Raw genomic sequence first — 15,949 nt, forward strand, 5'->3', positions numbered from 1 at the left:
ATGGGCTAGTCCAGGTGCGAGAGTTAGCCTAGAAGAGGCTAGATAGAAATGGGACAAGCAGGGATTAAAAGAATACAGTGTCTGTGTAATTATTTCGGGTAAAGCTAGCCGGGTGGCGGGAAGCAGCCCCCGCTCCTATTACTACAGCGGTTGCTTCAGATTTTTCATGGTCCACAGTTGCCGGAGACATTCTTTTATGTGTAGATGGAGCATTCATTCCTGTCAAACCCATGCTGGGGATCGGAACTTCTGATTTACAGAGTTTACACATGTTAAGCTTTACAGATATTTAATATATTTATTAATGAGTAATAAAATTAGCGACCAAAGGAAAAAAATTTTTTTAAATTGAAACCATGAAACAAAAATGGATACATTTTTAAAGCTAAAGAGGCCAACTCTGTTCCCACCAGTGCTGTAAGGTTCTTGGAAGTTCCACACTTACCAGTTTGCTATCGCAGTGTTTAAAATGTTTTAACCACATTTTATTGTTGAAGGGAGATGTGTTGAAGTGGGTGTGTGGATGTTATAGGGTAACTTCTGGGATTGGTTCTCTCCTTCCACCGCGTCAAATCTGGGGGTAATGTCAGGTCATCGTGAGACTTGGCCACAAGAAGCTTTATCCTCTAAACCAGCTCCCTGGCCCAAGTGTTTTGTTTTGTTTTTGTTTTTGTTTTTGTTTTTTAAATTAAAGACGGAGCCGTGTAGTTCATTGTAATCAAACATTATTTCTCTTGATATCAATGTTCTGAGCAACTTTCAGATGCTTATCATCCATTATGATGGCCTTTGAAGGAAGAATCCATTCGTTCTGTTGCCTGTTGGAACTCTACAGATTCTTTACATATTCTTGATAGAAGTCCTCTGGTATGTCTGTTCCAAATGCCTTCTCTCAACCTGGGGCTGACTTACAGTTTAATGTTATTTTCCCATTAAAACAATTTCTTAATTTTTAACCAGCCCAATTTATCAATCTTATCTTTAATGCTCAGAGGTTTATGTCCTGTGTAAGGAATCTCCGCCTATCCCAAAGCCACAGAGAGAATGGCCTTTGTCTTCTGAGAATTAGGTCTCAAGCCTTGAGCAAATAACTGGCCTTCTTCAAAGCTCCAGCTCAATACCAGTCAAGCCAATTATTACCTTGGCCTTTGACATGGATACTGTCATCAGAGGTAGCTATTGATCTTATTAGGTTTTAGCTAGCATGCAAATTAGTGGTTTTCACCATGCCACTTCATGCCTACATGTCTGTCAGACACTTTGGTCCCCACCCTCTCAGGCCTCCGCCAAGCCCAATCCCACCCCAGCTGGCCCCTTCTCTTTCCTGTTAGTCCCTTCTACTTTCTTCAGGTAGACCTCTGAGCCAAAAGTTTGCTCTGGCCTTTGCTTAGGTGACACTTTGTCAACTTCCTGAACACACTGGGTAATCCTGTGATGGGGAGATGGGGAGAAACAGACCCAGGAAAGAAACTTATCATATTCACACATGTGTACATTTTTTCCTCACTTTTTAGGGTTTCTACAGCCTTTCTAAACATTTTGAAGAGTTTTGTTTTAGTTTTTAGTACACTGTGTTCTTTCTACCTCATAAAACTGCGCCACCCTGAAGCTGGCAGGAGGCTCCGGAAGCAACCAGGTCCTGCCCACTGGACCTGGAACCAGATATTTAAACCATCCCTCCAAGACTCTCGGGGCCTCCTTGCCGGATTTCAGCCTCTGCTGGTGCACAGCCGATCAAAATGCTTCAAGGACCTCTTTTCATCATTTGGTATAATCCGCTGGTTTGTGTCCAGAGAAGCCGAGGGTGGGGAAAAAGATAAAACAGTCTTTAAAATGCAAGGGTGCCCCTAGAAATAACCCTAGAAACTTCATGTATCAAGAAAATCACCTTAAGTGCTCCAGTGAAGCAAAGAAATTCCACTATTACCGCCTTTGTTGAGTGAGAGACTTGTCCCCTGATTTATCAGTTTCCTACGTCTTGAATTTCTGATTACTTTATCTCAGAGTGAGTCATCATAATATTTATTCAAATGTCTCCTAACTCTCTTTCTTCGAATGATTAATTTCAACTTGATTAACATATGTATAAAGGTATGCAGGGCCTCAATAAGAACACAGCTTAATGGATATGTCCCCCCTCACACACACATGGAGCAAACCTGAGCTACCTACATACAGATTAAGGAATAAAGAAAGAGCAAAGTGAGTGTGACATACTTTAATATGGAGGCTTTGTCTACACCCCAGTGAGTCAGGGGCAGGAAGGACCATGGTTTGGCTTCCCAATGACCACCTGAAGGCCTAGAGTGCTCACTAGTGAACCTGGTTCCTCTCTAGCTTCTTCAGGTCAATTTTTCCTTCCCTTTTTTCCTTCCTTCCTTCCTTCCTTCCTTCCTTCCTTCCTTCCTTTTTCCTTCTTTTCTTTCTTTCTTCCTTTCTTTTTTTCTTTTTCTTTTTTCTTTTTTTTTTTTTGGCATTGCAGAAAGAGAATGGAGTTTGGACGGAATTTGTGGTTTGGATGAAAATGCCCCCATAGGCCCATAGGGAGTGGCTCTATTGGAAGGTGTGTCACTGGGGGTGACCTTTAAGATTTCAGAGTCCCAACCAGGCCCAGTGGCTGGCTCTCTTGCACTGTTTGCGGATCCAGATGTAGAACTCTCATCTCCCTCTCCAGCACCATGTCTGCCTGCGTGCCACCATTCTTCCCATCATGCTGATACTGGACTAAACCTCTGAACTTTATAAGCCAGCCCCAGTTAAATGCTTTCCTTTATAAGAGTTGCTGTGGTCATGGCGTCTCTTCACAGCAATAGAAACCCTAACGAAGACCAAAGCCCAGAATGCATGGACCCGAGGACGTTGTTTGAGTGGATGGACCAGGGAGGAGGATGGCTGTATCATGATGTTGACTGTGACAGCAGGCACAGCCTAGCATGGTGGAGGAGGGGCTGCTGCTGAGTATTATCATGAAGGGGACATGGTGGGGTGGATATGATGGGGCCCAGAAAGCAAGGGTGTCTAAGTCACCGGCAAAGAGATCATCGGTGACAACCCATGCCGACTGCTTCCTAGCCACCTCCAATTCTTTTTTCTGTCCACCTCTCTGAAAATGTGTCCTTGGAAAAAGGACATTGGACAGAGTCATGTGGCTTGTAGCCCTGTCCTAGCCAAGCTCTAAACTTGGACAGATAGCTTCATCAGTCTGAATCTCAACGTCCTGATCCAGAGACAGAAAGAATGACGGAATTTACCGACTTGCTTCATGGAACTGTGTGTTACAGGGGAAGGGGAGGGGAGGGCAGGGTCCCCTGCCAACTCGGCAACCTTTTATCCCATTACTGACTGTTAGGACAGGTTGGCAAGCAAGTCCCAAGAGAGCAGGGGAGGATACATTCTCAACACCTTTCTGTGTTCGCCCTCACTTCTACAGCCTCTGTGTCATCTGAGGATTAAAGTTTTAGCCCTCCTACTGGACAGAAGGATTCACGGGTGTGAACTGTTAATTGATCATCTCCTATCTCATGACCAAGCACTGGGTCTACACTGTTTAGACTCTTCCTCAGCAGCCTTCCCCAGTGCTGAGACTGGTAATGCAGGAGCCCATCCCTATTAGCTCCTACTGCCTCCACATCCTTTGCCAAAGAAAAAGGATGCCCTGCTTCTGGGAGTGGCCGGCTCCCCTAACAGGTGTCATTTCCTGCTCATCCACTGGTCTTATTTCTCTGGGTTTTTAGTCACAAGCACTCAAAGGTGACATTGACTGATTTAAGCAAAGTGTGATTTATTTAAAAGCTATGAAGGAGCCCACAGAATCAGCAAGACAGCTGGATAGGCTGGTTCATCAACCATGCTACCAGGGGTGTGACCTAAAAGCCAAACTTCAGGGTAGGTGCAAAAGATACCTTGAAGTCACAGTACACCTAGACAGCAAGTATTGCCACTGCTGGATGTAATTGCCCCCCAATACCACCTGGTAAGTAAGCAGAATTTGTGTCTGAGTGTCCCTGATGGCATCACCACCAACCATTCACAACCTGGGGCTGGAAGAGACATTTGATCAACCCTGTCGGCAAGGCAAAAGCCAGAATGTGGATTAGCTGCCGTTTCTGTCTTCACCTTGGGAGGTTCTGCCTCCCAAGCAGAAGGTTACCCAGAGGGAAGAAGCGCACCTGTGGTGCCTGGAAGATGTTCTCTCCCTTCTAGCTTTACACTTGTTCTCCTATGAGGTTTGTACAGGCAAATTGGCACCTTGTCATTTTCCTGGCTCTGGGACACAAGGCAGACAAGTTTCTGAAGTCTGAGCCTGAGGCCAGGAAAATGGATTCTTGAGAAGTTTCTAGGGGTGGAGGCCATCCAGCTGGCTCTACCTTGCCATACTCTGCTCTTGGGCAGGTGGTACTTTTCCTCTTCAGAATTCTTAGAATAGGCATTTAGTGGCTGCCTGGTGGGAAGAAGAGGAGGGGGAAAGGAAAAGAAGAGGGGGGAAGAAAGGAAAGGGGAGGGGACTTTGGATAGGCAACTCTTGCTCAAGTCCCAGTTTCCATTCCTTGTTGCTAGTGGTGCCAACCATTGCACTGCTTGGGCCTCTGTTTCCCCCATCTGTTTAAAACACTTGCACGCACCACACACCACACACCACACACCACACATCTGGCCTGGGCACTCCCGGGGCCTCCAGCTCAGGCAGTGAGTGTCCACGCTGCCCACCGGCACTTCGTGGGGATGACTGCACATAATGACAGTGTCCCGGAGCTGGCGCTTGTGTAACAGGCAGATTTACCAAGAGGGGCTGGCTGTTTGCTCAGCAGCCGAGAAGTCTATAATTAGACTGTCACAACATCAGCAAAAGTACAGGATCAATGTAATCAGAGAAGAAATGGAAAAGAACGGCGCATCAGGCAAAGCCTCCAGTGGGTCCCCGTGGTTTCCGGAGCACTAATAGCCCAGGGAGGGCTCGATGTCCTGCCAGTGGGTTTCCTTCTGGGTGACGACATGGTTTGCTTAGGTTGACCATGCCTGCTCCTCTCAGCCACCTGGCTCTTTTCTTCGCCTCTCCGTTTCCCCTTCCTCTGCTCACTGAAAGGAAGCAGGGCATGCAGCGGAAAGCTTGGGGTAGGGAGCGTCTCTAATGCAGATTCCCTAGGATCATCTCAGCCTCATGCAACCAAAAGCTGTGGAGTGGGTGTTGTGTGTGAAGGTGTATTGATGATGGAATAAAAAGCAGAATGGCCAATACCTGGACAGGAGGCATAGGCGGGACTTCCGGGCAGAGACAGGAAGTAGGAAAATCCAGGCATGCCACGAAGACACCAGGAGACACAGATTGGAAACAGGAGGTGCAAGATGGAGGAGAGGTAATGCCAAATGATAGGACAGAGTTTAATATAAATGGGTTAATTTAAGTTACAAGAGCTAGTTGAGGACAAGCCTAAGCGATAGGCTTGGCTTTCATAGTAAGTCTCCATGTCATTATTTGTGACCTGACGGACCAAAAAAAAAAAAAAAAAACTGACTACAGGTGAGCACCAAAGACAGTCTGCATTAGGCACATTCCCAGCTCCTACTATGCATACTAAAAGTTGAGAACTGCTAGGCTGTCCCCCGTCCCAGCTCACAGTGGATGGCCCTCCAACTCCTGCTCAATGCCTGTGTGGTCATAGCACAGTCAGGCTGATAGAGTTTGGAGCAACCGCAGTTAAAGGACCTTCCCTTAAGCCCAGGAATGATAATGGGCTTCTTAGTTTCTTTATAATCATGTCAAGAATCTGAAGCTGCAGACATGTTTATCTCCTTAATCCCTGTGATACTCGAGCCACAGAGTCATGTCCAATGCCTTTAGTTCCTTTCCGCCAAAGGAGATCCAGGCTCAACATCTGTCCTGAGAGGATCAGGGCCTGAGGGCTTTGAGTCTTTCTGCGTCCAATCCGCACAGAATCAACTGGTAAGTCTATCACATTTATTTCTTAAATACCTTTTTACGTCAATAATGAATACTAGATGGTAGAAACCAGAGGCTATGGTGGCAAAAGGAAGGAGTAAATTATGACGAGTTGCACAACAGTTCTGTTTATAGTTTGTGTTTAGCCTTCCGCATTGTGCACCTGCGTTTGCACACACTCACACGCTCATGCTCATCCCTGTGGAAGCAGAGTCCCTGCAGAGATCAATAACATCTCAGAGCAGTAGGGTTACCGACAGGAGCTCAGCAGAGAACAAAGAGAAGGGCAATCTGTATTAGTTACTCTCCTTACCACTGGGACAGCTAACCTTACAAAAGCAACAAGGTTTATTCTTACTCACAACTGGAGGGGACAGTCCATCACGGTGGGAAGGACCTGGCATCAGGGGCTTGACAAGGCTGACCACATTGCTTCAGAGGAAAGAAGCAGATGGATGCTCATTCTCGTCATTTTCTACTTTTACTCAGTCTGGGACACCAGCGCTTGTAGAATAGTTGTACCCACACTTCGAGGGAGTCTTCCCACTCCAGTTAACCAAATCCAGATAATCCTGCGCATAGCTTTAAAGGGATGGGCCGCCTTAAAGAACTAACAATAAATGGACAGCCATTTCCACACTGGGTCTTAAGAGACAAGACAGTTACCAGAAGCTCTTGTCGCTATGGCTACAAGAGGGCTACCTGACAACATGACTTTAGGTTAAGGAGTTCCATGACCATTAGACTGAACCTAGAAGTCAAATGCCAGGAAGCACACCTACCCCCACCTCCTGCAGACAAGGCAATCCCTACCTGTGCTTCCTCTTAGCTTCCCAGCCAGCAGGCAGATTGGTGTTGTCACTTCAGACCCAGCAGGAAGCCAGAGGGGGAAGGGGAGGGTCTGCTTGTCACTTCCATGTCCATTTATGAATGCGAAGAAGTAATTTTAAATGTCCCCATTGGTGTCTAAGCTAGGGTTCTAATGCTGCGAAGAGACACCATGACCATGGCAACTCTTATAAAGGAAAACATTTAACTGGGGCTGGCTTACAGTTTTAGACTTAGTTTATTATCATTATGTCATCATGGCAGGAGGCACGGTGAAACGCAAGCAGACATAGTGTCAGAGAAGTAGCCGAGGGGTCTATGTCTGGGTCCACAGGCAGAAGGGAGAGAGACTGGGTCTGGCATAATCATCTGAAACTTCAAAGCCCATCCCCAGAGACACACTTCCTCCAACAAGGCCACACCTACTCCAACAAGGTCACACCTCCAGTAATGCCACTCCCTATGAGTCCTTGGGGGCCATTTTCATTCAAACCACCACAATTCATGAACTTGGAAAACACAACATTCTGTCTTTGGTAAGTAAGCATAGAGAATGGCTACTTCACTTTGTTTCCCTCTCACAGTGAGCTAGATTCCCAATCTGTTCAGTGAATGTGGACCCACTCTATAGTGTGAGACGGAGTGATGAGGAGAAGGAGGAACCAGAGAAGACTGGCAGAGCCTCCAGCCTCCAGGAGCTTACAGCTTCATGGAGGACTTGGGGGATACTGTTCTAAGACAAACCCTATGAGGAAGAGGTAAAGATTGTGTAGGTCCCCAAATTCCTGTGGGAAATTATCTCCACTGCAGCAGTCCTGAGAGGTGACTGAGTTGGGAGGCATTGCCCTTGGGAGTATATGAAGACCCTTACTTTGAAAGAGGATTCAGAACTATGTGCTATACAGCTGGGAGCCCCCAACCCACCCAAAACACAGCCTTCAGTTTTGAACTTCCCAACTATCAGAACCATAAGCTTAAAAAACCTTTATTATTTATAATTTACTGTTTGTGATGTTAATTATAACAACAGAAACTAAGGAAGACAGACACAAATTTTTACACTAAGTGTAGCTAATGTGTTAGGCTCATGATAGTTGAGTTATTTTTTTATTGATTTTTATTGAGCTCTACATTTTTCTCTGCTCCCCTCCCTGCCTCTCCCTTCCCCTTCGGTCCTCTCCCAAGGTCCCCGTGCTCCCAATTTACTCAGGAGATCTTGTCTTTTTCTACTTCGCTAATTGAGTTATTACTAAAAGATAGTGTCTACTATATATTGGTGCTATTCTAAGTTATTTGAATATATTTGCATTATTTAATCTCCCAAGAGCTCCATGAGGTAGGTCATAGGTTTTCCTGTCTCTAGATCTCTCATGGGCTTGCTAATGGCCACTTGACCTGCTAGAATTTCCAAGACTTCTTCTTAGCCACGTTCACATCTTGTGAGGTTTGAAAGATAAAGATTTTAAGTGTCTACACTGGGCATTCTTGACTGATGCCAGACACCCACTAATACATTGCCATGTTCCTGGGTGTGACTGCTGCCACAACCTGGGGCTATCAGCCTGCTTGCCCCAAGTCTGCTTGGTCAAAGTGTGGTCATTTGGGGAGTAGCAGCATCCCAGCCTCTGCTTAGCATGTGGAGAAAGAGAAGAGAGCCCTCATCCCTGTGTGGAGAGGACAGTTTACACAATTCCTGCCATCATTTTCTGCCCCAAGAGGACCCAGGGCATATGACGGTGGCATACTGGCAGACATAGAGCAGAGAATCGGGACAACCAAGATGGAGGCCCCACTGCATCCATGCCTCCCTCCTCCAGGAGCAAAACCCTCTCCAGTGTCCTAGCCAATTTAATTATAGTTTGGATGCCTAGCCTGGATAAATTAAACAAGTTTTTTTCCCCAATTCAAACTCTGAGTGGCAGGTAAAGAAAGACTGTGAAAATGTCACATTGGACCATTTAAAGGCTGTCCTGGTCCTCTATCATGCACTCTGTAGCTAACCTTCCAAGAGGCATCTTCTTGGAGGTAAAGGTCCCCTGTGCTGTCTTCCACAGCACCATTCCCTGTAATGGCTGCTTTTCTTTCCAGATGAACTCCCCATCCGTGTTTTCATTTTCAGTAGACAAGCATCTGCTCCCCAGTGGAAGTGGCGATCCGGATGGGCATCCCAACAGGACACTGGAGCCAAGGCTCACAGAGGACCAAGTGATGTTGGCTGGAGGAGGGCAGGACTTGAGTCCACTGCGATGGGAGTGTGTGCTCCCAGATCACTCCTTCCTTCTTTCTTTCTTTCTTTCTTTCTTTCTTTCTTTCTTTCTTTCTTTCTCTCTTTCTTTCTTTCTTTTTCTTTCTTTTTTTTTAAAAAGAAAACTATCTTTTTTCCTTTTGCATACCAATCTCAGTTCCCACTCCCTCCTATCCTCCTATCCCCTATACTCCCCTCATCCAATCCTCAGAAAGGGTAAGGCACATTGCTTTGGGGAAAGTCTAAGGCCCTCCCTACTATATCTAGGCTGAGCAAGGCATCCATCCAAAAAGAATAGGTTCCCAAAAAACCAATACAAGCAGTAGGGATAAATCCTGGTGCCACTGCCAGTGACCCCTCAGTCTGCCCCAGTCAAGCAACTGTCACCCACACTTAGAGGATCTAGTTTGCTCCTATGTGGGTTCTTTCCCTGTCCGGCTGGAGTTGGTGAGCTCCCATTAGCTCAAGTAAACTGTTTCAGTGGTTGTTCTCATCATGGTCTTGACCTCTTTGCTCATATTTGCACTCCTCCCACTCTTGGGAAGCTCAGCCCAGTGCTCTACTGCAGATCTCTGCCTGTTTCTATCAATTGCTGGATGAAAGTTCTATGGTGACATTTCAGATATTCATCAGTTTGACTACAGGGCAAGGCTAGTTTGGGCACCCTCTCCTCTACTGCTTAGGGTGTTATTTGGGTTCATCCTTGTGGATTCCTGAGAATTTCTCTAGGGCCAGGTTTCTTGCTGGCCCCATAATGGCTCCCTCAATCAAGATACCTCTTTCCTTGCTCTCACCTCTGTCCTTCCTCCATCTCGACTATCCCATTCCTTCAAGTTATTTTCCCTCGTTTCCTTCTCCTCTCCTCTTCCCCTTCTACCCTCCTTTCTACCCCCACCCACATGTTTTCAATTTTGTCAGGAAATCTTGTCTATTTCCCCTTTCCAGCTGAATCTATATATATTTTTCTTAGGGTTCACCTTGTTACATAGCTTCTCTAGGGTCATGGACTATAGGCTCATTATCCTTTGCTTTACAGCTAGTATCCACTTATGAGTGAGTATATACCATGTTCATCTTTCTGGGTCTGGGTTACCTCACTCAGGATGGTTTTTTTTTTCTAGTTCCATCCATTTGCAAGCAAATTTCAAGATGTCGTTGTTTTTTTTACCACTTCATTGTGTAAATGTACCACATTTTCTTTATCCTTTCTTCAGCTGATGGGCATCTAGGTTTTTTCCAAGTTCTAGCTATTACAAATAATGTTGCTATGAACATAGTTGAACAAATGTCCTTGTAGGATGATCGAGTATCCTTTGGGTATATGCCCAAGAGTAGTATTGCTGGATCCTGAGGTAGGTTGATTCCCAATTTTCTAATAAACCGCCATACTGATTTCCAGAGTGGTTGTACAAGTTTGTATTCCCACCAGCAAGGGAGGAGTGTTCTCCTTATCCCACATTCTCTCCAGCATAAGCTATCATTGGTGTTTTTGATCTTGACCATCCTGACTGGTGTAAGATGGTATCTCAGAGTCATTTTGATTTGTATATCTCTGATGGCTAAGGATGTTGAACATTTCCTTAAGTGTCCTTTGGCCATTTGAGATTCTTCTGTTGAGAATTCTCTGTTTAGTTCTGTACCCCACTTGTAAAATGGATTATTTGGAATTTTGATGTCTAATTTCTTAAGTTCTTTATATATTTTGGAGATCAGTCCTCTGTCTGATGTGAAGTTGGTAAAGATCTTTTCCCACTCAGTAGGCTGCTTATGATCAAGTCAGCTTCATACAAGAAATGCAGGAATGGTTCGACATATAAAAATCTATCAGTGTAATCCACCATATAAATAAACTTGTTACAGTAGGAGCGGGCCTGCTTTTCATCCTGGCCACCTGGCTAGCTTAACCCCCGAAATAATCACACAGAAATTGTATTAATTAAATCACTGCCTGGCCCATTAGCTCTCTTCTCTTATTGGCTAACTTTCACATCTTGATTAACCCATTTCTATTAAATCTGTGTATCACCACAAGATTGTGGCTTACTGGCAAGATTCTAACCCATGTCCATCTCAGGCAGGAGATTCATGGCATCTGCCACTCTGACCTTCTTCCCAACATCCAGTTCTGTCTTCTCCACCTACCTAAATTCTGCCCTATCAATTAGGCCAAAGCAATTTCTTTAATAACCAATGAAAGCAACACAAATACAGAAGGACCTCCTACACCATAAACTGAAAGAAAAAAAATCATATGCTCAACTTATTAGCTGCTAAAAAAAAGCATTCGACAAAATCCAACACCCATTCATGATAAAGATCTGGGAGAGATCAGTGATATAAGGAACATACATATCTAAATATAATAAAAATATACAGCAAGCTGACCTTCACATAAAATTAAATGGAGAGAAATTCAAGCTGACCTTCAACATAAAATTAAATGGAGAGAAATTCAAGTGATTCCACTTAAAGCAGGAACAAGACAAGGCTGTCCTCTCTCTCCATATCTATTTAACATAGTTCTTGACATTCCGGCTAGAGCAATAAGACAACAAAAGGAGATCAAGGGGATGTAAATTGGAAAGGAAGAAGTCAAACAAAGCATTTTCAACAAATGGTGCTGGCATAACTGGATGTCAACATGTAGAAGAATGAAAATAGATCCATATCTATCACCATGCATAAAACTCAAGTCCAAATGGATTAAAGACCTCAACATAAATCCACCCACACTGAACCTGATAGAAGAGAAAGTGGGAAGTAGCCTTCAATGGATGGGCACAGAAGACACTTCCTAAATATAACCCCAGTAGCACAGACACTGAGAGCAACGATAAATAAATGGGAACTTCTGAAACTGAGAAGCTTCTGCAAGGCAAAGGACACGGTCAATAAGACAAATCACACTTCCTCTGCTCAAGTCTCCACTTCGCCTGCTTCTCAGAAGTTGTCATTTCACCTTGATAACAAACTGGTGACAGCAGCCACTTCCTTGGAATTGAAACATCCCTGCCTAAGGGAGGAGCGAGCCTCCTAAAATGTGGGGAGCTGAGGACACTTTCCAGTCCCAGAAAGTTCAAAAGACAAGATGCACAAGGCATCTCCCAAAGGTCGAGGAGTGTGTGTGTGTGTGTGTGTGTGTGTGTGTGTGTGTGTGTGTGTGTAAGAGAAAGAGAGAGAGGGGCGCCATGGTGTGCAATATTCATGTGGGAGTCAAAAAACAACTTTTAGGATTTTGTTTTCCCTTGCCATGTGGGGTTTAGAGATCAAACTCAGATTTACAGGCTTGCTCAGCAAATGCTTTTGCCCAAGGAGCCATCTCTTGAGTCCCAGAGGAGTTATACATGAGCAAGGAACGACCACTGAGAAAGGAGGAGCTTTTCAGTAGCGGTGCCTACCAATATACAGCAAGCCAACAACCAGCATCAAACTAAATGGAGAGAAACACAAAATGATCCCACTGAAATCAGGAACAAGACAGATGATAAATGGGCTGAGAAAGAAATCAGAGAAACATCACCCTTCACAATAGCCACAAATACCATAAAATATCTCGGAGTAACTCTAACCAAACAACTGAAAGACCTGTATGACAAGAACTTTAAATCTTTGAAGAAAGAAATCGAAGAAGATACCAGAAAGTGGAAAGATCTACCATGTGCATGGATAAGTAGAATTAACATAGTAAAAATGACAATCTTACCAAAAGCAATCTACAGATTCAAAGCAATGCCCATCAAAATCCCAGCAAAATTCTTCACAGACCTCGAAAGAATAGTACTCAACTTCATATGGAAAAGCAAAAAATCCATGATAGCCAAAACAATCTTGTACAATAAAGAAACTTCTGAAGGCATCACAATCCCTGACTTCAAGTTCTACTACAGAGCTACAGTACTGAAAACAGCCTGGACTTATTGGCATAAGAACCGAATCGAAGACCTGGATATTAACCCACACACCTATAAACACCCGATTTTTGACAAAGAAGCAAAAAAAAAAAAAATCAAATGGAAAAAAATGAAGCATATTTAACAAATAGTGCTGGCATAACTGGATATCAACATGTAGAAGAATGAAAATAGATCCATATCTATCACCATGCACAAAACTCAAGTCCAAATACATCAAAGACCTCAACATAAAGCCAGCCACACTGAACCTCATAAAGGAGAAAGTGGAAAGTACACTTGAACACTTTGGCACAGGAGACCAATTCCTAAATATAACCCCAGTAGTACAGACACTGAGAGAAACAATAAATGGGACCTCCTGAAACTGAAAAGCTTCTGTAAAGCAAAGGACACGGTCAACAATACAAAATGGCAGCCTACAGAATGGGAAAAGATCTTCACTAACCCCACATCAGACAGGGGACTGATCTCCAAAATATACAAAGAACTCAAGAAATTGGTCATCAAAAGAACAAATAATCCAATTTAAAAAATGGAGTACAGACCTAAACAGAGAACTCTCAACAGAGGAATCTAAAATGGCTGAAATGACACAGAAATGCTCAACATCCTTAGCCATCAGAGAAATGCAAATCAAAACAACTCTGAGATTCCATCTTACAACTATAAGAATGGCCAAGATCAAAAACGCTGATGACAACTTATGCTGGAGAGGATGTGGGGTAACGGTAACACTCCTGCGTTGCTGGTGGGAGTGCAAACTGGTACAGCCCCTTTGGGTATCAGTATGGTGATTTCTCAGAAAATTAGAAAATGGCCTTTCTCAAGATGCAGCAATACCACTTTTGAGTATATATCCAAAGGATGCTCAATCGTGCCACAAGGACATGTGTTCAACTATGTTCATAGCAGCATTGTTTGTCATAGCCAGAACGTGGAAACAACCTAAATGCCCCTCGACCAAAGAATGGATAAGGAAAATGTGGTACATTTGCACAGTGGAGTATTACACAGCAGTAAAAAATAATGACATTTTGAAAATTTCAGGGAAATGGATGGATCTAGAAAATATCATATTGAGTGAGGTAACCCAGACCCAGAAAGACAATTGTCATATGTACTCAGTAGAAGTGCCTGCAGGTTGTCCAAAGAACTCAAATAAGCTGGCCCCATATATTCGCTGACTTATCGCGCTCAACTTCTTTGTACTCTTTTGTTTGGCTCTCATTGGTGCCATACATGAACAAATAAAAATCCATTCACCTCTTCCCGGGAAAGGCGACTGCACAGCAGAGGATGCCTCTCCCTTCAGGCTCAACGATGAAAAGATTAATCCAGCAGCCACAGGGATGTGGTAACTGACGTTTTCAAGAAAATAAAGTCTGCTATTGCTATGATCCAAAATAACTCTCTGCATGGGAATTAGTTCTTTTCCCTTGAGAAGTGAGAGAATGTTCCAGAAGTTCTTCATGCACCCTCTCAGCCTGACGTGCTACTCTTGGTAGCAGGAGGCTCTTCAGAGTAAGAAGTCCCACCCTTTGCATAGGCTCCCCTGCCCTGAGGCCACCTGGAAGAAAACACTGCCACATACCTCAGAAAATAAGCCCTTGTAGTTGACTAAGATAATGAAGAAATTTTTTTAAAGTTACTGAGATAATGAGACCAGTGTCCCAAGGTGATGCTAGCTAGACAAAGACAAGGGAAAAGTGACCTTTCAGGCTCTAGGATACAATTGGGGCACTAAAATATGTTGACCACTCAGGTCCCGTTTTCCCCCCCGACCCTCTCTGCAGTGTATCCATGGCTCCATTGTTTCCTAGAATCTCCCCCATCCCTCACACCACACCCCTAACTCCTTTGCTATCTAAAATTCAAACCCCCAGAATTGAGGGGAGGATGACGTTAGCAGTACCTATGTCTGGACATTCCCTCTGCCATATGAGATCAGACGTCAGTGAAAGACTACAGAGTAGCCGCAGGCATCCAGGGAGCATCCTGGGGACATGTTCCTCCACAAAGGTAAGCCAAGAGCACCTGGCCTCGCAGCTGGACTGGGCCGCTAGCTTCCAAGGGACAGCAGATAGAAGAGCCATGTTTGTGGTTCTCATCAGCAGGGGCTTCTATCCTGGGGAATATTTCTCCCTCCTTCTGTTTGTTTTATTTTGAGCAGAACGATCCAAAGATTCTCTCACATCCAGCCTGAGGTCCTTACAGCGAAAGGAATTACTGTGTTTCTCGTGCCAATGAGCTATCATGGCCTGTCTCCCAAAGGCTTTGTTTTGTCTGAACGAGTCTAATCACAGGCCTGGTGCTTTTAGACTGTATAGAGAAAATTTTGTAACTTTCTTGGCTAAATTAGCTCAGGAGAGGTAATGCTTCTTGTAGCCTGGCCCCCTGGGGGGCAGACTTCCTGATATAGGGTTTTGAAATCGCTCCCAACCTTCCGGCACACAGTCACACAAACAGGTGAAATGATACCTCTCCCGCTTTCATTTTTTCCCTCATTTTTAATAGTTTTTTGAGAATTCCACAGAATGTATTTTTTTATCACGCCACTCCTCTCCCCTAACACCCCCCTTCCCTGTGTCCCTGGAAGGTAGAGGCTGGCATGGTGCGGATAACCGCCAGTCACAGTCTGGGAATGACTTGTACTGTGTAGTGACAGGAGACCTTTGTTGTTCTGAGTCTTGACAGCAGAACTGTATGAAGAAGACAATGACTCCTGGCGGGAGCAGTAAAGGCTTGATAGAGGGGTCTAGCTGGTCCTGGTGTCAGGCCTTAGGGTTTAGGAACGGAGCCGAGCTCTCCTGTGCAAACAATAAATTGTTGTCTTCATTTAGGACATGGTTCTAAAACCTTTGAGATGGTGGGAAGACCTGGGGCTATATGTTTAGAAAGCACCTTTCCGTGTCCCGATCCCAGAGGTTCCTATCCTGTAGTTACATGGAACCCAGAGAAATTATACCCAGATGAGTGCTCCTGGTCTCCTGTTCTGACCCACAGGCCCTGGTCTTGGGGTTGGCA

Source organism: Microtus ochrogaster, chromosome 21 (assembly GCF_000317375.1).
Source record: "Microtus ochrogaster isolate Prairie Vole_2 chromosome 21, MicOch1.0, whole genome shotgun sequence".
NCBI lineage: Eukaryota > Metazoa > Chordata > Mammalia > Rodentia > Cricetidae > Microtus > Microtus ochrogaster.